The sequence below is a fragment of the Equus caballus genome, chromosome 24 (genome assembly GCF_041296265.1).
Source record: "Equus caballus isolate H_3958 breed thoroughbred chromosome 24, TB-T2T, whole genome shotgun sequence".
NCBI classification, from domain to species: domain Eukaryota; kingdom Metazoa; phylum Chordata; class Mammalia; order Perissodactyla; family Equidae; genus Equus; species Equus caballus.
In genome coordinates, this window is record NC_091707.1 from 23,392,942 (window position 1) to 23,418,151 (window position 25,210).

Here is a 25,210-nt window from a genome sequence, read left to right on the forward strand (position 1 = left end):
GCCAGCCTGGTGGTGGAGCTGCTAAGTTTGCGCGCTCTGCTTCGGCAGCCCAGGGTTCGCCGGTTCGGAACCCCAGGCACAGACCTACACACCACTCATCAAGCCATGCTGTGGTGGATCACACATACAAAATAGGGGAAGGGTGGCACAGATGTTAGCCCAGGGTCAATCTTCCTCATCAAAAAATAAAAAAAGAAAGAAAGAAAGAAAAAAAATCATATGTTCAATGGGAAAACACAAAAATTTGGTGAAAAATAGAATATAACTACCATATAAGCAATATTGTAATTCTAATGTATTGTACTGCTCTTGCTATGAGAAGCATTAAAGATGCTCATTTAGACTTGAAGAACTCTTTTAAGCCATCTACTTATTTTCTAACTGCAAAGCTCTTCTCAACTTGAGATTCCTAAAGTAATTTTGGAGCTATCCTGCTGCTGGAAAAGTTCCATTGATACATTTTCCCAAGATATTTAATATTATGAATGGCTCTGGAGTTGAAACCCTTACTGTACTTCAAGAATCTACACCAGTGTATCACAGCAAGGTGAAATCTACAATTACTGAAACTATCTAGACATGACTTTTAATGCAATGGGCTGTGTTAGTTATGATAAACCACACCACACCGCAAATGAGGACAGGGTAGATTACTTTAAACAGAACACATAAAAGGCATAATTAAAATCATTTCAAAGAAGTCTCCTTTTTGAATGGAGCCATCTTAAGTTATTAAATCTTTAATAAACAAAACTGTGATGAAATCGTGCACCAAAGTTGAAATGAAAACATAAATTCACAGCCTACTTAGACAACCAAGTTGAGTTTCCTTGAAGTTCATCATCAAAAATTAACTTTCATTCCATCAAACTGATGGAACTGAACAGTTCTTTTGGATTTTTTTAACCCTCTCAAATTATTGAAATGAAGGCTACTTCCTAAAAGTAAGAAGCACTAAGCTCAAATTCATTCACCAATTTAAACAGATGCCATCATTTCCATGGCATTGAGGCTCCAGGCAAGATTAATGGCAGACTCAAATAGAAATAATGCATATGGGGGAAACGCTGAAATGCAATTACTCACCTGTCATTCCAATACATAAGACAAGTGTTTTTCAATCTCTAAATAAAAGAGTAAGAGTTTCTTTCTGAACGTCTAAGAACAAAAAGTTACCTGGATTACCTGAATTCTAACAAAGTAAAAATAACAAAAAACATAAACAAAAAACAAACAACACCACATGATGTTGAGGTTTGGAATTTTGAAGTCTTCCTTGCTTCTTTTTTTGAAAAAAAGTTTTTAGAAATGTACCTAATTTAGCCTTAAAATGTGACAGATTCAAAATGAAATTGCAAACTATGAATAGCTATAGAAGAAGTAAGATCACTTAAAATTTTTCATAAGGCTGCATCAGCAAGCAGCTCCACATCACATTTGTATGTTGTAAATTTAGGGGCTGCTTTTCCAATTTGGTATGTGAATTATTCAGATTTCATTTAACCCTAACACCACAAGATTTCAGTAAGTCCTATTCCTCCATCACACTTTCTGTCTCTTCTTTATTCCCCATCTCCCATTTCTAAAGATGATTTATCGGTACTAACTTTTAAAAAAAAAAATCATTTGCCCCTTATGCCCGCGGCCCAGAACAAACGTCAAGGATCTCAACCCCAAAGCGCTGCAGAACTGAACGTGCAGGAGCAGCGGGTCCGTGCAAAGCCCGGGGAAACAGGTTTCGCCCTGAACCAGGGCGCCCGAAGCTTTATCATCCTCTGAGCAGCGGGCACGGGGCATTTCCAAGGCTCAGGATAATCCAAAGAGGGTACTGGGGTGGAGGAGAAAGGCAGGGAAGCGGTTTGTCTGTAGGGATGCTCAGATACTCCCTTTGCCTCCACCCCAGCCCCCACCCCAAGCCCTGGAGAAGATAAGCCGCTAAAGAATCCTCCTCACTACACCAATCCCCCTTTTTCCCCCGCCCCCGTCAGTGGATAAAGGGGGACAAGAATAGGCCTCCAATGCTGGAAGGTGGAGAAAAAGGGGGGAGGGGGACAGAGTGAACGAGAGGCATCATCAGAAGCATTTGCAGGTAAATCAGACAAGTGGGACGGGCGCTCCCTCTCCTGCACCCCACCCCACCGCACCCCTCGCCTGCCCGGGCCAGGCCTTCCCAGGGCCGGTGCCCTGCAGGTTCCCCAGGAGAATGGGGAGGAGGAGGGAAGCGGGCGAGCCGTGGTGCTGGAGGGACGAAGTTACCTTGAAGCTTCTGGGGAAAAATCCGAAGATGATCTGTGGTTTCGAGGGGCGGGAGGCCAGAGACAGGGCCGCAGCGGGGGCGGGTGGCGGGACTGGGACGTGCGGGGGGAGGTCCGGACAGCGGTAGGGAGCCCGGGGCGACGGCTGTCCGGCGCGGCGTCCCTCCGGTTCCGCGGCGGCGGCGCCTCTAGGCCTCACGGCCGGACCTGAACCTCAGCGCTGCGGCGGCGGCGTCCTCACGATCCTCCCCCGCGGGCCCGTCCCATCAAATCGGCACCGACCCCGCTGCGGCTCCGCCGGTGGCTCCTCGCTCACATTCCCGGCGGGCGGCGCCTCTGCTCGTAGCCCCGGACCCGGCGGCGACGGCGACGACGTGGGGAGGGGGGGAAGGGAGGGAGGAAGACTGGATCTGCAGCGGCAGCAGGAGGAGAAGGAAGGAGAAGGAGGAGGAGCCGCTGGAGCTGAAACCGCCGCTGCCAGAGCCGCCGTTCGGTACCCGCGGTGGGTTTCCGTCAATGCCCCTTTCTCTCTCCTATTGTCAATATCACCGGGCGGCTGAGTCCATGGCACACGCGCAACCGAACCTTCTGGCCAGCAGCGCCCGCCCCCGGCGCCCACTCACTGGTGGCTTCAAACGGGAAGCGAGGCCTCATTGGCCGGTCCCCGCCTTCACTCCCATGCCAGCATGTTCGGCTGAGAGCCGATCAGGGATTGGCGGCGGGGGGGCGGAGAAACAGGAGGGTGGGAAGAGAGGAGGCCGAGGATTGGGCTGAGGCGAGAGGGACCCGGATGCAGCCGCGCTCTCTGGCCGCGATACTGCCGCTTCCGCCGGGCGCCTCGGTGGGCTAGAGAGGAGAGCCGCCGGAGCCGGCAGGCCCGAGAGGAGCTCCTGAAATCCGAAGTGTGTGCCACTGGCAGATCGTTGGGCTGGGTTCCCGCGCAGTGCGGATTCTCTGGGCGTCGGTCGTCTTCAGCTAGAGGATTGCAAGGGCAAGGGTCGGCTAGGGGTGGGGGCGCCCCCTGGGCCCTGATGCCGCTCCGTTCGGCTGCTAGGGCGGCCCTTCTGGACCGGAGGAGTCCAGCTCAGGTCCGGAACCAGCGCCCCCGCCCGCACCCGGGCGCCACTGCGTGTGCAGACGGGCTCTGCAGCCCGCTGTGCAAGCCCAGCAGCCGCTCTCCGCTCAACCTCGTGGGAGGCCTGGCACCGAAATCTGAACCCTTGGGGCCCGGCCAAGGGCTGGGTGTCGCTTCGAATTCTCTGTCACCTCGTCTCCGTTTCCCTCAACCTCTGTTTTGAGTATCAGCTCCCTGAAGCTCCTGCAAGCCTTGGCTGAGGCCAGCTCAGTGTGGCTAATGCGGGTGGGAACGCTGTCTGCGCTGCTCAATCAGCTATTGAGATCAACCGCATCCGCTCTCCTCTCCACGGAGCTCAGGGAGGCCCAACTCCGAACTGCGAGCTTGGCAGCTTTTAATTTGCAAGTTGGATACGAAAGAGTTTATGGAAAAGACCTCACTTAACTGTAGCTAGAATTGATCAAATATTTAGAGGTGTGTTTGCGTCCTTGGTGAGCACTAGTCCAAATGGTGCATTTCCAGAGAATATTCCTGGACTGTTGCTCTGTTTGAAAGCACGCTACTTGGCCTAGAACAGTGGTGGTCCTTTTGAAGGGGGAAAAAAAGGAGGAAAGAAATTCTTAATGCTAACTACAAAAGTCAAGAATACCAATTGTTCAAAACTTGGAAAATGAAACAAAAAAGACAATTAACATTCATAATCCCTTAACTCAAAGAGAGTCACTGTTAGTATTTTGGTGCACTTCCCTCTAACGTTTTGTTTTTTAATATTATGTATGTCATTCTGTGGCCTAGTTTTTGCCATCAGCATTATATCATGTTTTCTATACAGTTAGGAAATAGAACTATATATAAATAAAACTAATTACCATATGTACAAGCGACAACAAAAGAATGCATTGCATTTTTCCTGTTTGTGGTAACACTCAAGTATTGCAAATTTCTGTGTGCACTACCAGAAATGGTTCTTAAATGGAAAAAAATTTTTTGATGTCATGAAAGATAAAAAAATATTCTTGTTTTGAACTGAAATGGAAAACAGGAAAAGGTGGCTTTCTTAGATGGTAGCAGGCTCCCCCTACTGACTCAAGTTGATTGGCCACTGTACAGATAGTACCCATTTTTGCTCTGAAAAGTTTATCACCTGTAAAACTGGCTAGAATACCCATCTATTTCCTACCTTCAAGAAACTTATGGTGCAGCTCTGATGGCCTACTGGTTAAAGTTTGGCACACTCTGCTTCGTCAGCAGCCTGGGTTAGGTTCCCCAGTTGGGAACCATGCCATGTGTCTGTCAGTAGCCGTGCTGTGGTGGTGGCTCACATAGAATCACTAGAAGGACCTGCAACTAGAACATACAACTATGTACTGGGGCTTTGGGGAGGGAGAAAACAAGAGAGAGGAAGACTGGCAACAGATGTTAGCTCGGGGTGAATTTTTCCCAGCAAGAAAAAAAGAAACTTACATTTACACATCTCAATTTCCCATACCAGTCTTCATGAAAAGTTCAGTGCCCCAGCCGTGCAGAAATTGTTTGCTCAATCTTAATTGACAGTAAATGCAGAATTAAAACCAAGGAAGATTTTAAAGCCAACTCAATTTCCCTTGGCAACAGTTGAACCGTTAAAGAGTAGTGCACATTTGAAATGCTCACAGCTGTTGCTTAGAACATTTCACATTTTGTAGAGTGGGGATTTTGCTTGCAAATTATGCATCTCTATAAGGACAATTCATTTCAAAACTATTTCACTTTCTATAAAATGGCTGAGTAACTGAAATGAGCAGGTCTTCTTAAATGGAAACATCCTTGCCTTTGTGAGAAATTATTCCTGGGACCAATAGTTTCTACAGGACCTCCATGCATCCCAAGGGTATTTATATTCCAGGAATAGTGCAAGGCAACCCAGTTGGGACGTAAGAGAAGAAAATTTGAGGACATCTATTTATGCTTAATTCTAATCAAAAAAGAAAGGCATTAAGGTCAACTAATAATTTATATACGGAATGAGTGATCCTGCACTCAGAACGTGGAATGATCCCTTGGCCTAGAACAGCATAGGAGATGTCCTCAAGGAAAAGTGGGAGTTACATATTTCCAGGAGTTGGCAGTGGTGCCAGTCCTATCAACATGTAGTGACTTATTGCAATTGCTGGGTTCAATTAAGTGGATTTACTGATTATATTATCTAGGTTTAATTAAACTAACTCATAGAAAAGGGACAAGTGACTTTGCCAGAGTCCTTTGCAAAGAAACCACAGGAAAACAAGCAAATGACAGAACTGATGCTTCTCGTGGTATCAGATCTTTGACAGCCACATTTCAAAGTTAACATAATCTAATCAACTAAATTTTGCCTAAAAAATAATCAATTTAATCAAGAAGATTATTTGAATGTGGATTTATATCCACTGTCATTAACTATGAACTTCACCCTAGGTATGTATTGTGATTGTTATAAGCTTATCATGGTAGCTTGTGTATAAGCTTTATAAATAAATATATGCATATTTGGTTAAGAATTGCTCCTAAAAAGTATACTGATGGGAATGAATAATCAAAAATTTCAGAGACCACTACTCTAGATAATACGAAAAGAAATACATTATAGCCTTCTGGGAAGCCATTTTAGTGACAAAACACTGTCCGTTGCTATCAATGGACAGCACTGATAGCATTCACTTCCCAGGTATCAAGAGTGCGCTTATTATGAATCTACTGGCAGGCTGGCCATGTGATCAGACTACAAGACATAGACTATCGAATGGTGCCTGACTGGTGAAAGGAGAAGGGCTAAGAAAATAAGCAGAAGCATCATCAAACCAATTACCAATAGAGGAGGAAAAGACCTATGCTAATAAGACATCATTCTCAGCGGTAGACCAGCCCAACTTGTGGGTGGGAGGTAGAGGGGACGCGGAGCTGGTTGTGTGCCAAGAGGGAAGAACAGTGAAAGAACCTGAATGACAGCTGCTCTCTTAGGAAAAACAATAAAGGGAGTATACACTCAGCTAATGTGGACAAAGGACTTTGGTGTAACATTTCTTTGGGCCACATTTATCAACACAGGAAACACCCTGAGAAGTGACATTTTCTTGGGTCACAATTTAAAGGTGCAGTTACATTTTCAGAGGCGCCTCAAGGGTAATAGGTTATTCATGGCTTTCCATGCTATTAATGTGTATAATGACTGCTTGAGAGTTAAAAGTTTTAGGTGCTCCAGCTCTCTACCTACCAGTGAGTGGCCCCAGGTCACTGATGGGTCAAGGTAGGAAGAGGGGCCCTATGTCACTCATGGGGAAGGAGAATTGAAAACAGAAAACAAAAAACAGAGGAAGGAGAAAGCCAGCTTCAAGTGCATTTTATTTCACACAGGATAAAACACACAATAATGTACCACAAGCAATAATTTTGCTTGTAAAATAGTCAAATTACACCATTAAGTGAACTAAAGCTATCATTCATCGTACTTAAGCTCAATGAGGAGAACACAGACTCTGGAATCAGATATACTGCAGGTGGTATCCCAGCTCTGACAGCAGGAGTTGGGGCAAGTACTCCCCCATCACAGCCGTGGTCTCCTGGCCCGTCAATAAGCCCACCGACACTTCCTCAGGATGTCATCAGATTGAAATGAGGCTATGCTTTACTACGATGTCTGGCTCATGTCAACTGCTCCATAAATACTAGTTATTACCACAATCATCCACTTGCTTCTTATTTTAATAGTTTTTATCCATCTAGAAACTTTTCTTTAAGACGTTCTCTGCCTTTTTTTCCTTGAAATTTTATTCTGGCATACCCCACTGTGACAGGAAGAAAACAAGGAGCAAGGACACGAGAAGCATGTCTTTCAATCCACTTCCACACTAAATTATGGGACGTGTGTGGCAGCATTGATTAGCAACAACAAGGATTTGCATTCTACAATATTCATATACTTCTGAAAGTAAAAAAAAAAAAGGTCATCTGACAACATTTCAGAGCTTTATCTTCGCTTCTAATTTGTATTCCTTTAAAAGAGACTCTATTTTTGCTCTAAGCTGACCTATTTCTCTTCCTCACTGTAACCTCCAGAACTGCAGTAGGACTGAGGCCCTGAGTTCGAGGCCTCGCCCTGCCTTTGGTACTGGCCTAGCCTGGGGCGGTGCACATATGCTTCCCACCCATGCCCTTTTCCTTTGAGGACCACACCCCTCACTTTATGAGATCCTGGTGGGACTGTTAACCATGCTGCTTGCCTTTTCCGTCCCCCAAAAGAGAAGGGCACGTGACCCCAAGGGGTCAGTTGGACCTTCCCCAAGATTTGCTCTGCGAATGCTGGGAGAGGGTGCCTTTCTTCCCCTTGGATCATAAACCATAGGAGTGATGTCAGCTGGAGCTACTTATGACCGTCTCCCTCCCACTCCTCCATCATGGAGGAAGCCAGTAGGGTGGAAGAAACTTTGGCAAATGCCAAGTTTTAACAACATGATTGGAGCTACTGGCTTCAGCTATGTCCAAGGCTAGTTTTAGTTATATGTGCCAGTAAATTCCGTTTTTTGTTTCAGCTACTTTGAAGTTGAATTTCGATAACTTACACCCTAAAGAATCCTGACTAATAATACACAGACAAGTCACTTACCTCCCCAGGCCTCAGTTACTCTTAGGCCGTGAGTCTGGGGTTTCCTAAGGGTTGAACGAAATGAAATCTTTAGATGAAATCTAATCTTAAGCATGAAAGAAAGTCATTTAAAGAGACCCTGCCCAGAATTCTTTCCTAATGTAATTCATCAAGTCGAATTTATTTGTTGGGTTTTTTTTAAGACGTGAAGCAGACGTTCTTGAGAATTACACTTGCAGAGTTAAGTGCCCCGGAACACACCTACGTGAGGAAAGAGAGGGCAGTGACCTACCAAACATGAAAATAAGCTTTATTCTTAGCATGCTGCAGCACTCTTCAATAGGTTATTTTTACTGTGTCTCTCCAAACACTAAGGCCATATTTTAGAAAATGCAGTCTATGGTTGAATGTTGTTATCTAGGGTTCTTATCTATCGTAGAGGGAGAACACTGTTTTTAAGGTATCAATGAAATTGGGTAAAATCTATGAACATAGGGTAAATCACTGCTAAAATGTCCTAAAGGGGGAAGAAAACCCAAAATGGGTGAAAACTTAAATCTGAGCACAGTGTTACTACAACAAAATAAACCAGTAGGGACAACATATACAATCTTATGCTGGTGGTAATAACTACAAACATGCGCAGGGCAATTTAGGTCACTTTCAGATGCATTATTTCATCTGAACCTTAATTCTGTAGAGATGTATTATTCCCAATTTATAAATAAGAAAAGTGAGGATCAGGGAAGTTGTCCAGTGTCACGTAGCTAGTAACTAGTAGAGCCACAATTTGAACCCAGTTCTTCCAATTCACGCTGTACGAAGTTACCTCTGTCTTTCAGTCTTTGTTTGCTAATGATATGTACAAGTAACTGAATATAAGATTACTATTTTCTCCATGTTACAGAAGACTAATAAGATTAACTTATTAATTAACTAGTAAGAGGTTAAATGTCTTATACAAGGTCATAAAGAAAATAGAAACAATGGGCCAAGCCTTCCATCACCATCACCATGATCTCCCCACTCATTGAACACTATGAGCCAGGAACCGTGGCAGACATTTTCCATGTGTTATCTTGTTTAATCCTCAAAACAACCCACTGATGTAGGTGCTTTTATCCCCTTCACGGATGCAGAAACTAAGATACGGATAGCTTCAGTTTCTTTTCCAAGTCATACATGTCATAAGTGCAGAACTTGGGCCAAAGTCAAGATTAGAACACACGCTCTGCAATTCTGATCTGTTTTATTGTGTATTTTACCCCTGGAAATGTTCTCCGCAATCTGGTTTGTATATAGTGCTGTGAAAAATATTTAGAAAACATAAAGCCTTTCCTGCTCATTTCCCTTAATATTTCTCTCTTCCCAAAATAAGAAAGAACCCCTATTCTGTCTTTGGTGAGAAGCGCACTTTGCTGTAGAGTTAGGGTGCACTGTGGATCCAAATCAACCCTCTTAGTGAAGAGTGTTGTTTTTTTTTTGGAGAATTTAGGTTTACAGAGCTTTGAAAACAAGGATAATGGCAGTAATCACTTCCCATTTTTTAAAATGTTCTGGTGACAGTTTTTCTAAGTCAAGAAAGCTTATGCTCTCAGATTTGGAAGGTAAGTGACCCAGTTGACAAACCAGTTGGCCACTGGAACAAGGTATTTATGAAAAAGTATTTTTGAAAGACAAGTATTGGAAGAGACTCCATCAACGTATAAAATTCTGTCTTGACCCTTTAGAGGAAAAAAGTTATAATTAACTGAAATTCACTGACTTTGTCGGCAAACTATGGCAAGTGCTCAACTTCATGAGAAGTCCTCACCATCATGACGGCCAGTACATTTCAATAAGCCTTTCAAACACTTAAATCAGAGAACTTTCCTAACTAAATTTTCGTTATTTTATTTAATCATTCCCTCATGAATTCATTCTAAACATTTAAGTAACTACTGTGTGCTCTGGGGAAACTCAAATCTGAATAAGACATGATAAGTACTATCACTCTGGTGTACTACAAGATGTCATGATCACGGGCTAATTGTTATGGAAACCCAGAGCCCAGTGTGTTACCTCGTGACCAGGAGGGGAAAATGGAAAAAAATTAAAAAGAAAAAAAGGAGGTGATATTTAAGCAGAACATTGTGACACTCAGAACTTTCATTCACTCCTAGCTTGGTACCCTGTTTTTTGGTTTGTTTGTGTGTTTGTGTATGGTGTTCTTTACTACTGGCCAGGAACTATCCAAAGTGAGTCACATAGATTATTTTCATCTTATTAATAAGTGCTCAACCAGTATTAAGTCCTTCCTCCATTCCTTCTCATCCACCCTGGTAGACCTTCTGAGTTGGAAGTTAGGATCCTCTCTTCCCATCACTCTCTGCGGATATTGAGGGTGTTGAGGTAAAGGGTAGAATCTGCGGTTCTCTCTCTGGAGTCAGAGCAGAGGAGCCTTACCAGCGACTTAATGGAGCCAGAATAAGCAAAGAGGAGAACTGTTATTAGAATTCTGGGGGGCCAGCCCCCTGGTGTTGTGGTTAAGTCCAGTGCACTCTGCTTTGGCGGCCCAGGTTCATGGGTTCAGATCCCAACGTGGACCTACACCACTCGTCAGCCATGCTGTGGTGGCAACCCACGTATAAAGCGGAGGAAGATTGGCACAGGTGTTAGCTCAGGGCTAACCTTCCTCAGCAAAAAGAATTCTGGGCAGGAAGGCACTGAGCCTCAGCAACAGGACGGGAAAGCCCTCGAGTCTTTTTTGTCTCCGTCCCTTGCTGAGGTTGTGCTCCCTTTTTTTCTCGTACTAAAGAAGGTCTTTCTCTGAGGGTCAGGCTACGTGGCACAAAATGGCAGACCAAGCTCTCATGTTTGCATTGTCTGCATTTAAGCAAGCAGCCAAAAGTGAGGCTAGAAATTCCTAGAAAACGATTCCTGGCCCAGCTTAGGTCAGGTACCCCTGCCTGGTCCAATCGGTTGTCAGGATATCAGAGTCACGTTGCTCAAAATAAATTTTGAGGGCTCTCTGCTGTCTCTGTGTGTTGAGCAAGAAAAAGAAGAGAAGGAACAGTTGCCCCAGAACACACACAAGGATTGTCCACTGACAACATCTTTGATAATTTCTTCAAATTACATTTATAATAGTGGAATTAATAGGTTAAGGAGATGAATGTTTTTAATCTCTTGATTAAGTCCTGCTTGCCGACACCATTACACCCTTTTGCATCTTGTCTAACTTTATAGGCCAAAAATTTGAAATGAATTATAGCTTTCATCTATTTAACTACAGAGCTAGAAGAGTTAAAATATTTTCTATGTCTTTAGTAGTCATTTATATTTCTTTTTCTGCAAATTGTCTATTGGTGCTCTTTGCTTATTTTTCTGTTATAGTTTGTGCTTTTGTGATTTACTGATATGAATTTTTTATATATTGACTTTACGTAAAGGAATAGACCATATTTCCTTTGGGGTTTCTTTCGTTGCTAAGCATAAATTCTTAGAAACGCTTTCCTGTAAAAATTTCTCCCCCTAGAAATCTTTAGAACAAAAATACTTCTCAGGTTCACTAGGGATATTCAATGCAGAATTTCAATAACAAAAAATAGAAACAACATAAATATGTATCAGTTGGGGGATAGGTAAATTATGGCACATTCACACTATGGAATACCATGCAGCCATTGAATATAAGGGAGATGTACATGTACACACATGGAAAGGTGTCTGTGATATTAAGTGGAAAAAAAGCAAGAACTACAGAATTATAGGTCAAGTAGTGCTTTACTGTGTTAGGAAAAACCTGATGTATGAAATATGTGGATATCCAGAAAAGGTCTGGAAGAATATACTTGGAACTGTTAACAGGGAATACCTTTGGGCATGGGTTGGAGGTAAGTGGTAAATATTAAATAGTATACTTAAATATTGTTTTAATTTTTATAAGGAATATGTATTACCTTTAAAGTTTATTTCACAAAACATTTTAGACTTACAGAGCACCACAGTGACTAATATAATAAATACCCATGTACCTACCACACGGCTCTAGAAATACATACCAACACAGTGGAAGCCTCCTGTGTAACTTTCTCCTGTCACATCCCTTCTTTCTCAGAAGTTCCCGTGGCCCTAAATCTGGTGCTTTTTATTCCCATGATGTCAAACTTTTACTAAATATGTACATATTCCTAAACGGCATGAAGAACTTTTTTCATGTTTTAGAATTGTATATAATTGGCATTATACTGTATGTTATCTTCTGTAGCTTAATTTTTCACTTAACTTGATGTGCTTTTAACTTAGACGTGTTGATACGAATCCTTTAGAGCCTTCCCTTTCACTGCTGTCTGGCATTCCATTTATAAATGCTCTGCAGTTTACTCATCCTCTTGTTTTGTGATGTTTAGATTGTTTCCAGCATTTTACTATTTTGAACAATGGTGCTGTGGTCATTCATGGGCACATCTCCTTGTGTACTATGGTTTCTCAAGTTCATGTGTGCATCTAGAAGTGGAATCATGTTGTAAGGTATATGCTTCTTCAACTTTACAAGATAGGGACAAATTGCTTTCCTAAATGATTGTGGCCATTCACAATCCCCCCAGCAGTGTGTAAGAGATTCTGTTGCTCCAAAAGATCCTACCCATCCTGAGAGCGGACACTTATCTATATTATTTTCTAATTTTTGCTTTATTTTTCTCTTATACTACACTCTTTAATCAAGCTTGAGGGGTTGGCCCCGTGCGGAGTGGCTAAGTTCGCGCATTTCACTTGGGCAGCCCAGGGTTTAGCCAGTTCAGATCCTGGGGGCGGACATGGCGCCGCTTGTTAGGCCACGCTGAGGCGGCGTCCCACATGCCACAACCAGAGGCACTCACAACTAGAATATACGACTATGTACCGGGGGGCTTTGGGGAGAAGAAGAAGAAGAGGAAGAGAAAGAAGATTGGCAACGCGTGTTAGCTCAGGTAATCTTTAAAAAAAAAATCAAGCTTGAATTAATTTTGACATATGGTGTGAAGTGGGAACCCAAGTTTATTTTTTTTATGAATAACCAATTTTCCCCCCATCATTTATTGAGAAGGCAAGTCCTTTTTCATTACACTTTTAAATCTTTTTTTTACTTATTCTCATTCGATGATTTGTCTGGTTGAATTTCAGCATGATTTTGTAGAGTTCTCCTAAATAACCCATTGAGATCGTATTGTAATTTCATTAAGCCCATGCATTATTTTTGTCTAAAACCCACCTTCAACAGCCCATTCCTCTACTCTCAAACTGAAGTGACTGGAGCCCTCCCTGCATAAAATCCAGTACCTTCGGCCTGCTACTGAACCCCCCCCACCCCCCACCCCCCATTATCTCTTCCCTTCTCATCTTTCAGGCTCATCAATTCAAGTAGGCCTGTGTCTCCTTGTGCCCTAAGCTTTCCTTATTTATTTTTTCCTACAAACTTTGCTCATGAGGTTCCCTCCCACCTGGAATGTCAACCCTTCCTTCCATTCCCCTTGTTTTGTTTATTCTAACCTTCTCCTTCCCTCAAGAGCCAGCTGGGGTCCTAGCTACTCTAAGTGCCCTCGTTAGGAGTTAGCCCACTATCTTGTGTTGCGACTCAATTTTCTCATCTGTCTGTATTTAATCTGTCCAATTCTATGATTAACTAAAATAAGAAAAGGGAGACAAGCAGAACTTTCCTGGAGAGAAGTCAGTAAGAAGAGTTGCTGGTGAGAAGGTCAGCAACCAGTTTAGGCATCCCACTTTTAACATCTGCAACCTTGAAGTGGAGAAAATAGCAGAACAAATGGAAGAAAGAAGGTGGAGCTGGTGCCTCACATCCCACCATGCCCAGACATGGCGGACACAACAGTGGTGAAGCCAGACAACAGAGAAATCCACCCCCATCATCATCAAAATGCCGACCATTTGAACAGTGCTTCAGGGTCTGCCAGCTCACACACACATCACCTCGTGTAATCCTTGCAAAACTCTTTGAAGTAGGTGACATGATCTCCATTTTACCAGTGAGGACACTGAGGCTTAGAAGTTCAATGCAAGCCCAAGGTCACACAGTAAGAAGTTGGTGCCTGTTCTGCAACCTCGACCTTCTAATTGACCCCAATTCACCAGCCATTCTATCATACTCACAGTTGCTTCCATGTTAACCATGTTAATTTTTTAAAACTTTTTATTTTATCTTTATTTTAATTGTGGCAAAAATTAAAAACCCACATAAAATAAAAATTTCCCTCAACCATTTTTAAGTGTACAGTTCAACAGTGTTAACTATATTCACATTGTTCTGTAACAGATCTCTAGAATTTTTTTATCTTGCAAAAGTGAAATTCTATAGCCATCAAACAACTATTCCCCATTTCTCCCTCCCCCAGCCCCTGGTAACCACCGTCCTACTTTCCATTTCCATGATCTGACCATTCTAGATATCTCATGTAACTGGAATCATACAGTATTTGTCCTTTTGTGACTGGCTTATTTCACCAAGCATAACATCCTGAAGCTTCACTCATGTTGTAGCATGTGACAGAATTTCCTTCTTTTTTTAAGGCTGAATAATATTCCATTGTATGTATGTGCCACATTTTCTTTATCCATTCATCTGTACATGGACATTTGGGTTGCTTCCACCTCTTGGCACTTGTGTAATTCTGCAATGAATGTGGGTGTGCAAATACCTCTTCGAGATCCTGCTTTCAATTCTTTTGATCTATACCCAGCAGTGGGATTGCTGGATCATATGGTAATTCTATATTTAGTTTTTTAGGAACCATGTTAACTTTTAAACAAATAGCCCCACTCTCATGGACTCTACTGCAATATGTTAAGAGGCGGCATATTGCCTTCCCTCTAATTAAACTGAAAATAGCAATCATGCTCATATATAACCATTAAAATATGTTTAAACTTCTTCCTTAAGATGCATCAATTACAATGTTGGCAACTGTAGGCGCTTACATTTCCTCCCAGTCTTAGTTAACAAGCTGTTCTTCACTTTTAACACACTCCCCTCCTCAAATATCAGGGTCACTAGATCAAAAGATTCATGATGAAGGATCTATCTGTTTCGTTCCATACTGTGCCTAAAGCAACTAGCGCAGTGGCTGGCATATAATAAACTCTTGGAAAAAATGGATAAATGAATCACTAAGCGCATGAATAAAAGACCATGTTGCTGGGTATAGTTTAAAAAATTGAACTTAACCCCAGAAGTGGGTGTTGTCATTGATGAGAGAGAATAGTTTAGCACTTCTTGTTCCAGTAAGCAGGAAGTAGAACACAGATGGCAAAGAGACATTCAATGACATGTATTTTGCCAGAATGGTGATACCATCCCCAGGATGAATTCAGATGAAAGCTCTGATGATAACACAGGATCATAACCATGAGGATTTGGTAGCTTAGGGGAACCCTGGGAATGCTAATAAGGTCCTACCAGATTAATGGGACAGTGCTTTAGGGAGGAAAAGCCACGCGAGGGGCCTAATAGTGCAGGACTCTATTTCCCTTCTCTTCTGCCACACAGCATGGACCCTGGGTAGAGAGCATTGGAAGAAAAAGCATTGTCTTTGGCAGTGGCAGATTCCCTGCGGGCCGGCTTGCTGCACATTAGGCTGACTGATGCCCTTTGATGAGGCCAGTGGTGTGGAAGCAAAGAGAGGCGTAATCAAGCTGAGGGTAGTTATTGTCCCATAGAGAAAGCAAGCTCTCCTGCTAAAGCCTGCAGTCCAGACATCTTTGGACTCGATATTTAATCTTATGAAAGGAACTGGAGGAAATGGGATTACACTGTATCAACAGAAATTAAATCTAGACTTAACAAAAACTGCATGAATTTTTAAAGGATATGGGCCCTAGAACAAATTGTTCAGTGGAAATTATGCTCTGCACATATCTGAAGAATAAATGAATGGTAAACTCTCTTCCATTCTGATGTGGAGATGGAATTCAAGAGAAAAGTATCTGCTAGTAGGCACATCCCCCAAAAGAGGTGAAAGACAAGGTTAGGTTGCTTAGTGATTATGTGAAATCTTTTCCCATTGTCTTAGTCATGAATTTACATTCACACTGGCAGATCAATATAGTAAATAGTGGGACCTTCTATATCTTGCTCCTCTGTAGAGGAGTCAGCACAGTTTAATGGAAAACCCGCTAAACTCAGCTCAAAAGACTTGAGTTCTGGTATTGGTATTGCTTTGACTGCATTAGCCTTTTAGAAAATTATCAGTTCCCTTTGTCCACACTGCCAACTGAATGATACAGATCTGACCTTGGGCACCTATTACCTGTAAGGCAAATTCGGAACACCTCTTTCTAGTACATTTCTTCATTATCTGACTCCTGCTTACCTAACCAGTCTTAACTGACATAATTTGTCCCTCATTTCATGTCCAGCAATACTGAAAGTTATGTAGTTTCCTCAAGACACACCACTCTCATTCATGCTTCCTCTACTTGAACACCCTTCTCCCTTCATTTACTTGGCAAACTCCTACTCAAGATGCCTTAAATGCCACTACTCTGACCTTCCTCCTGGAACTCCTATATGTCCGCTGACACTTGTCTATACCCCACAATGACAATTCTATCCTAATTTGCTTGCCTGCCTCCCCATTAGACTTCCAGCCACCACAACTTTTTCTTTTCTGATCATAAAAATGATATATTTTTATCACATAAATTCAAACAAAGTGTAGAAAGTAAAATGTCTCTTCAAAAGCAACTCCCAAAGACAGTTCTTGTTAACACAAGAGCAGGAACCATAAGTTTCCATCTTTGAATTCTCAGATCATAGCAGTGTCTGGCACATAAGAGGCCTCAATAAATAGAGCTGAGTGAATGAATCTACGAAATGAAGATGGCACAATTGACTGTACCAGCCAACAGTGTGCTGTGGTGATGGAATCACGGAGGAGAAGGGGTATGAAAGTTCTTTGAACACTGGAAAGGATTTTGCAAGTACGAAATCATGTGATCAGTGACTAATGACCCTAGACCTCATTTTACCTCACTTCTACTACCTGGCAAACTTGGTTTTAATAATAATAATGGCTAATACTTATTGAGCACTTTTCATGGCCCAAGCACTATGCTAAGTGCATCACCTGTATTAACTCTTTTAATTCCTATAACAACCTAAAAGGTAAAGACTATTAATTTCCTCATTTTTTTCAGATGAGGAAGCCAAGGCACAGAGAGATTATGTAACTTGCCCTCCAAAATCACGGAGGGAATAAGTAACACAGCCAGGATTCAACACAGGCAATGTGGCTTCTGTGTCCACCCTCCTAACCTCATCACGTTACCACCTCTATACAACCCTGAGGATGTGCTCAGGTCATAACAGGAGCCAAATGCTTCCCATTCTTACACTGCTTCTTGATGCAGCTTCGGAGTCATAAATATTTTTACCTCTGTCTCCTCTTAGGTAAAATGGGGATATTAATGGTCCCCATCTCACAAAGTTGTTGGTGAGGATTACTCTAACACTGCCTCAGGTAGCAATGCCTGGAAGGAGATCAAACCTAGAGGCAAAATTCGAGCCTAGAGGCAGTGACTGACTGCATTAAAATAGTTGCAGCAGTAAAGAACAACAAAAGGACACACTGGTGCAGAGAACGAGCCATCCTCATCAAGGAGGAGCTAAGCATCTATTAATGAGGATATTTGCATGGCCAGATTGGTGCTGAGAACCAGCACTCTAACCTGGGTCTTATCCATCAAAGGTTCCACGGTCAAGTAAGCCGGCTCCGTGAAGAGAATGAGTATTCACAAGACAGTACACTCACTTCTTACTAATTCAATTCTTTGGCACTGGTCAAATAATGGTTGATGGCTACATACACCTGATAGAACAGCCAGAAATGGAAACAAAAATCTACAGCTTGTCATACATGTAACAGTAGAGGTATGTGAGTCAAGTACAACGGAAGCAGAGAGAAAACTGCACTGGCAGGTGTTCACAGATGGTGCTTGGACCTGGAACAGCCTTCAAGGCTTGTAGAAAACTCAATCCAACCTTAAAAGGAGTTGCCAGGCAGAGTGCTGCAGCTCTATCCAGCCAAATGACAGCACAGCCACACCACGCTTATTAGGACCCTGTGGGAGTCACAGCTACTGAGGGTCTCAGGAAAGAGCACTTGGTTCAACCTCCTATTAGGATCTCATTCAACTCCTGGGCCAAGCTACATTATTTGTAAAGCCCTTAAGGAAATATAGAGCCTTTATTCTGTCCTAGAGAAGAGAAGGCAGAGGCAGCCGGTTCATACATATAGTCTAATATAATCAATGGGGAAGTTACTGGAACTGAAAAAACCAGACTCCTGTTAAATGAATGCAGCATTGCCCCTAGGCTAGGGACGAAAGACAGAAGGTAGGAAACTGACATATCTGCTGTTAACAAGAGCTGAATGGCTAGAAGTTTTTACCAGGCAGTCTTGCAGATGCTCTGAATGTCAGAGAAAATAATCAGCCTTTAGAAGGAAGAGCTCCTGAACGCACACAACTGCAGGACGACTCAGCGGCGGGGTCTTGCACTGGCACCAAGGAGCGTTTCTCCAGAACAGTGATATTAACAATTCAGCCACTACCTAGTGGGACTGAGTCTAGAAAACAGGCTCAGGGAAACGTTGTCCTCAGAATTAAAACAGTGAAAAATCAAGACATGAGCAATGCGATGAGCCATCTGCAGTGGTCGCTCACCCTAAGAAATGTTTCGTGCAAGTGTTTGCAGAGAAACTTGGGGATACCTGGGTCAATGCTCATGGCTAAAATCGACCACGTATTTTATGCCTCTGCGCCTTTGCACATGTTATTCCTTCTGCCTGTTTTATCTTTTTTTTTAATTTTTTTTTTTAAAGATTTTATTTTTTCCTTTTTCTCCCCAAAGCCCCTCGGTACATAGTTGTATATTCTTCGTTGTGGGTCCTTCTAGTTGTGGCATGTGGGACGCTGCCTCAGCGTGGTTTGATGAGCAGTGCCATGTCCGCGCCCAGGATTCGAACCAACGAAACACTGGGCCGCCTGCAGCGGAGCACGCGAACTTAACCACTCGGCCACGGGGCCAGCCCCTGCCTGTTTTATCTTTTGTTGCTGTTTTCTCCCTTTTCTCTGGTGAAAGATTGGGTGAAATATTTTTCTTTCAAAATCCATTCCAGGCATCTTTTCTTAACCTGTGCTTGAGAACAAAGCGAATCATTTCCGCATGCCTCCTACTTGTGCATTCTGTACATCTTATTATCATTTGAGACTATATCTCACTTAGCACATTGCAGGCCCTTTGAGGGCAGAGACCAAACCTCTTTCTCCAGCATCATCTACTACAGTGTCCAGCCCAATCGATATTGTCTCGGCTGGTCAGCTGAGCAGCCCAGCGGAGGGGAGGAAGCATACCTCTCTTCCAGGAGTGGTGCATCAGGATCTTTGAATGCAGGAGGTGGGCTGCAGGATTGACATGCTGAATATTGTAATAGGTTTAGAGACAGTATTGGCATCTATATGAGCCATGAGATTTTTATGTTTATTGAAAGAGAATTCCATTTTTTTTTAAATGAGAAAGAATGGTTTAGTAGGGAGTCAAATGTGTAACAAAAATGTGCAAGTTGCTATGAAATAGACACAAGATTAAGAACACGTATAAAGCAAAAGAAGAATTAACTCCCCAGGTGGGGAACAGAAAAAGGTTCACAGGGGAGAAAATGGTTGATTGAGGTCTTAAGGAGAGATAAGAGTTTGCCAAACAAACCACCACGCAGAGGGAACAGTCTTACCAAAGCATGGCTATAGTATAAAATTTTAAATATAAATATATATATATAATTATAAATGTACACTTTGTGCTTACTTTATTCTCAGACACTGTTCTAAGGGCTTTTAAATGTATCAGCTTATGTAATGTTGCCAACAATCTTAAAAAGTTTATACAACGTTATCCACTGCTTGTAACAGAGACCTAATATAACAGTGGCTTAAACAATAGAGCAGTTTGTTTCTTTCTTTAGAAGACCTCTAAAAGCCCAGACTTTTAGCCAAGGACTCTAGAAGCTAAGCCTTCAACCTCATGGTTCAAGATGTTGGTTAGAGCTCCAGCCATCACATCCACATTCTGGACAGTAGGAGAGGGAGCACAGGGAACTCAACAACTGTCATTTTATGTAGGTTCTTAGAAGTTTCCATATACATTTCATCACCCCATCATAGTCTTCAAACCACAAACAGTTGTAAAATACTCTGGGAAATACAGTCTTTATTCTGGGCATCACAACCCCACCCCCTTTTTTTGGGTTCTATGACTATGGGAAGGAGAACGGATAATGGGAGACAGTTAGCAGTTTCTGTCACATACTCTGGTCTCCATGTTTTCAGATAATGAAAACAATGCAATGCGTGGTTGCATTGTATTCATGGTGCATTCAGGGCTTTCAAGTAGTTTCTTCTGGCTTATACATAAAGTGCAAAGTGGGAGGAATGAAAGGTGATGGGACTACAAAGTTATATGATTTTAATTCTGACACTTCATGTGATCAAAAAGATAATGGGTAGTGAGACGCACACAACCCAGGGAGCACCAAAAGTGCAAAAGACATAATGCATGAATAATCTCAAAGCTAGACAATTGAGAGTTGGTCTGTGGGTCCAAGAGACAGATTTGCTAATGGGTCGGTAATTGAATAGTAAATTGATTTAATATGACGTTGCTGATTGCAGTGGCAGAAGATTACAGAAAATTTGCCAAAAGGACAACAAAAATCATTTGATACATTTTTAGCTTCTCCTTTTAATTTTTTTTAATGTCAACCTCTCCTCTAAACAATAGTCCAATAAAGGCAGAATAGTTTGTTTGCACTTAATGCGTATTTACTAAAGAAAAGTAAAACAATGCAAGTTAATTATTACTTCACAAATATCTTAAATTTATTTCTCTGAGTCAATGTTAAAATGAAAAATATTTTTAAGTAACACTACACACAATTGAAGTCAAGTAGTACCCGTAGAACACACTGTTGGCCAACTTCTCGACAGCTAGTCATCAGCTCCAACCTAATTGTGTACCCTTCTATGAACCCGTGTGCTTCAGAGGTGCATGTCATCTCCAGCCCCACAGGCAGCGAATCATGACTGGGCCAGTCGGTGGTCATCAGCATTACTAGTGGCTCTTGTAGCCATGGGCACATAATGAATTTCCAGCCAATGACACTTGCTGTGAGGCTTCTCAGAAAATGCATGTGTGTGATCATTAATAAAAAGAATCACAGGCAAAGAAACAGTCCCTTTTCCATCGGACGTTGTTGAGTGTGGATGTGATCATTGGCTGATGGTAGTCATCTTGTGGACTCAAAGCTGACAAGAGGAAGATTGGCAGAGCAGAAAAATGGAAAGAATTTGCATTCATGCTAACAACCAACCCTGGAAATGCTCCACTCCTGAACTTAGGTGAGGTAATATGTTCATTTGGCTAATTTGAGTTGAGCTGTTATTTGCAGCCAAAATATCCTAATATTCTACCCAAAGGTGTGTATATAACAAAAACCAAAGGACAACAGCAAAAACAGCAACTCCGTGTCCCTCCTCTTCTGCCTCTCTCTTCTCCAGAGGGAACCACTTTCAACGCTTAGCTGTTTGGTATTAACTTACAAGCTTCTAAATAATATGCATATACTGCTATTCTCTTGATTTACCCATAGAAAGAGTGTTAACTTCCTACTATGGAAGAGGAAAACTAAGCATTTGCACACCCCTCCACTGCCCTTCCCAGCTCCCGATATAGTTTTACAACTTTTGATTAAATCAATATTGTGCTTACATTATTATGACTACATAAATATCATTCACCACTGGGTCAAGTAGTGTACTATGACTGCATTTCTTTTCTTAGACAATTTTTCACTCCTTGGAGCTGAAAGTTATCCCCCACCCCTTTTCATTCCCATGGTGTAACCGCCCCTGACACAGGAAGGGTTGATAATCACTGGAAAAAGCTTGCCAACAAACTGTGACCCGGAGGTGAGAAGGCCGGTTAGCCAATGACAGGTAAGACCCCCCCGGGGGGGGGGGCAACCTAAGACAGGCGGCGGCCGCCCGGGGGCACAGATGGAGAAACAATATCCATATCGGGAGCAGGAGGGACCGTTGCCTAAGAGACCTTGCCTGCTCCGAGATAAAAATATACGAGCACAGCAATAATGTGATAATATCAAAACAGACGCCGAGGGAGGGCTCCTTAAGAAATCACTAAGAATTCTCGGCATTCGCTAATTATTTCATCCAGAACACCTGTGTATGTCTAACAGATGTAAGCTATGTATATATTGAAACGCTGGTTACAATAAATTCAGCGTGGCCATCAGCCCTCTCCGCATCTATCCTGATGTGTACATTGGATTGCGACACCGACACATGGTATTCCGGGTGCCTAATATTAGTCATCAAACTCTCCAACAGAGTTGTAGCATCCTTTCAAAGTGATTTTCTTGTCTTTCCTATTAACATTTCTTGTCTTTTCTCTTTTCCTCCTCCCTCTCTCATTCTCCCTCCCTCTTTTATTTCTAAACCCACTTTCATTCCCTTCTCCCCTCCCCGCCTGCCGGTGTACCAGGCAACCACTCTATGGTGATTAATATGGATAGCTGTTTGTATGTTCTTGAAAATGTGAATTGTTTTTGGTATATCTTAAATTTATATAAATGGTTTCCCCAGTGAGGCATTGTTTCTTACTGTTTTCATTGGGTACTCTATGTTTATGATCAAGCCATATGGCTAAGTGTACCTCTAGTCTGTGGCTTGCACACACTGCAGAATACGTCATGGTGTACCTCCCCCACATTTTTACCTACCTTGTCTCCCAGGGATGGATATCCAGGTGGTCTCCAGCTTCACAACATCACAAATCGTACCCGGTATGGACCTGTATGAAAATGTCTTTGGGATATTACACCAAGCAGTGCTGTTGCTAGGTCAGATGTGACATGCACACAGATGCTTTTGCTCTCCAGAGTGTGTGTCTACACTACCATCAGCGGTGCACGAGGGTTCCTAGATGCCCACCTGCCTTCAAGGTTTGATGTCGTTTAATTTTCTAATTTCCGTAATTCTAAAAGGTATGAAGTGATTGTTTTAAGTCTCCGTTTCTCTAGTTACTACAGAATTTAACAACCTTTTCGCTTTCTTCTGCAATTTGCCTTTTCATATTCTTTGCTCATTTTTTCCATTGTTGGTGCTTGCCTTTATTGATTTGCAGGAGTTCCTTCTATGGTCTAAACTTAATCACTTGTTGATTTCAAATATCTTTTCTCCCATTCTGTCATTTACCTATAGATCTTTTGTGACCAGAAATGCTCAATTTTGATATAATCAAATTCATTTTGTCTTGCCTCAGGCTTCATACTCTTGAAGTTTAGCAAGTCATTTCCACCTCCAGGTCACAGAGATTCTCCCACACTTCCTTACACTAAATTTATAGTTTTAATCTTTTATCATTTAAGGAATCTAGTGCCATTTTTCTCTGTATCAGTGAGCTAGTATCCTCAATACCAGCTAATAGATGCTCCCTTTTTCATTATGTCACCTTTATAAAATATTAAGTTGCCATATATCCATGCTCTGTCTCTGAGCTCTGTTCATTTGCATTACTCTGAGGTCATATCAGTTTTCACTACAATGATTTTGTGAAATGTCTTAATACCTGTTAGGGAAAATCCTTATCTTTTTAAAGATTACTTAGTTACTTGTGAATCTTATTCTTCCAAACAAATTTTAAAGTAAGTTTGGGTTCCCCAAAAAACCCAAGTGGAATTTGGTTGGGATTACGTTGATTTTTCAGATTAAATTTAGAACGTTCGCTTTTGTAATATCGTCATCTCATTGCAAGCATGAAATGTTTCTTGAATCATTTTCTGCCTTTATTGGAATTTTAAAGTTTTCTCCAAATAGATCTTGTATATTCTGGGTTAATTCCTTGCTACTTTTAAACTTTTGCTATTGTGAAATGATATTCTTTAGATTTTCACAGGCTGACCTTATTCTGGTAATTTTGCTGAATCTTAATAGTTCAAATAGTATGTTGGTCGTTGGATTTTCTAGGTATATATCATTTGCAAAGGAGACTTTTTCCCTCTTCTCTTTCAATTCTTACACATTATAGTTTTTTCTTTCCTTGTAGTAAGTGCCAGAATCCCTATGACTGCAATGGGCTTCCTCATTGAGCCTTGGTATTAAAGGGATTTAATAAAGGTATTTAATCTAACATTTCTCCACTAAGAATAACATTTTCTGTAAATTTTTTATATATAAACCTCAACCAAGTTTAAAAAATTATTCTATCCATAGCTTGATGTTTACATTTTTCATAAGTAGGTGTGAAACCTTACCATGTTTTCTTTATCAATTAAAATAATCATGATGTTTTTTTCCTTTTTGTCCATCACTGTGATAGATTTTCTTATGTCGAGATATCTTGGTATTCTTGAGATAAATTTTATGTGGTCTTGTTTTTTTTTAAATACACCATTGCATTCACTTAGCTTAATATTCTTAACTGTGAATACATATTCATAAAGAAAATGGACCTAACTTTTTTGATTTTCATTTTCATCTGGTTTTGGAATCAACGTTACATTAGCCTTAAATTTCTTTTTGTTATCTATTAAAATTGCCGTTCTGACTTTTGAGTTCCTATTTGTCTGGCATATCTTTTTTTGTTTGTAACAGCTTTATTCAGATATAATTCACATACTATACAATTCATCTATTTAAAGTGTACAATTCAATGGTTTTTATGTATTCAGAGAGTTGTGCAACCATAATCACAACCAACTTTAGAATATTTTTATCGGGGCTGGCCCCATGGCCGAGTGATTAAGTTCGCACACTCTGCTTTGGCGGCACAGGGTTTCACCGGTTCAGATCCTGGGCATGGACACTGCACCGCTCATCAGGCCATACTGAGGCAGCACCCCATATACCACAACTAGAAGGACCCACAAGTAAAATATGCAACTATGTACCGGCGGGCTTGGGGAGAAAAAGCAGAAAAAAAAGAGAATATCTTCATCACCCCTAAAAAGAAATCCCATACCCTTTAGCTATCATCCACCAACTCTGCCACTTCCCCTCACCTCCCAGCCCCAGGTGACCACTAATATACTTTCTTTCTTTAAAGATTTGACTATTCAGTACATTTGATGTAAATGGAATTATACAATACGCACTCTTTTGTGGCTATTTTTACTTAGCGTGTTTTCAAGATTCATCCAAGTTGTAGCATGTATTAATACTTTATTCATTTTT

The 25,210-nt window shown here is 41.7% G+C and overlaps 2 protein-coding genes across 5 annotated transcripts in view; both read right to left on the reverse strand.

Annotated features, from left to right (window-relative positions):
- PPP2R5E (protein phosphatase 2 regulatory subunit B'epsilon) overlaps nt 1–3,604 on the reverse strand; it is a 146,890-nt gene extending 143,286 nt beyond the window's left edge. Inside the window, exon 1 of one of the 4 annotated variants that reach the window (XM_005605224.4) lies at nt 2,257–3,604. The gene's annotated coding sequence lies outside the window, so the exon portion shown is untranslated. The remainder of the gene's footprint in view (nt 1–2,256) is intronic. The other 3 variants (XM_001498781.6, XM_005605223.4, XM_070249680.1) reach the window with 3 other exon arrangements.
- WDR89 (WD repeat domain 89) overlaps nt 1–25,210 on the reverse strand; it is a 432,803-nt gene that overhangs the window by 365,182 nt on the left and 42,411 nt on the right. The window lies entirely within an intron of this gene.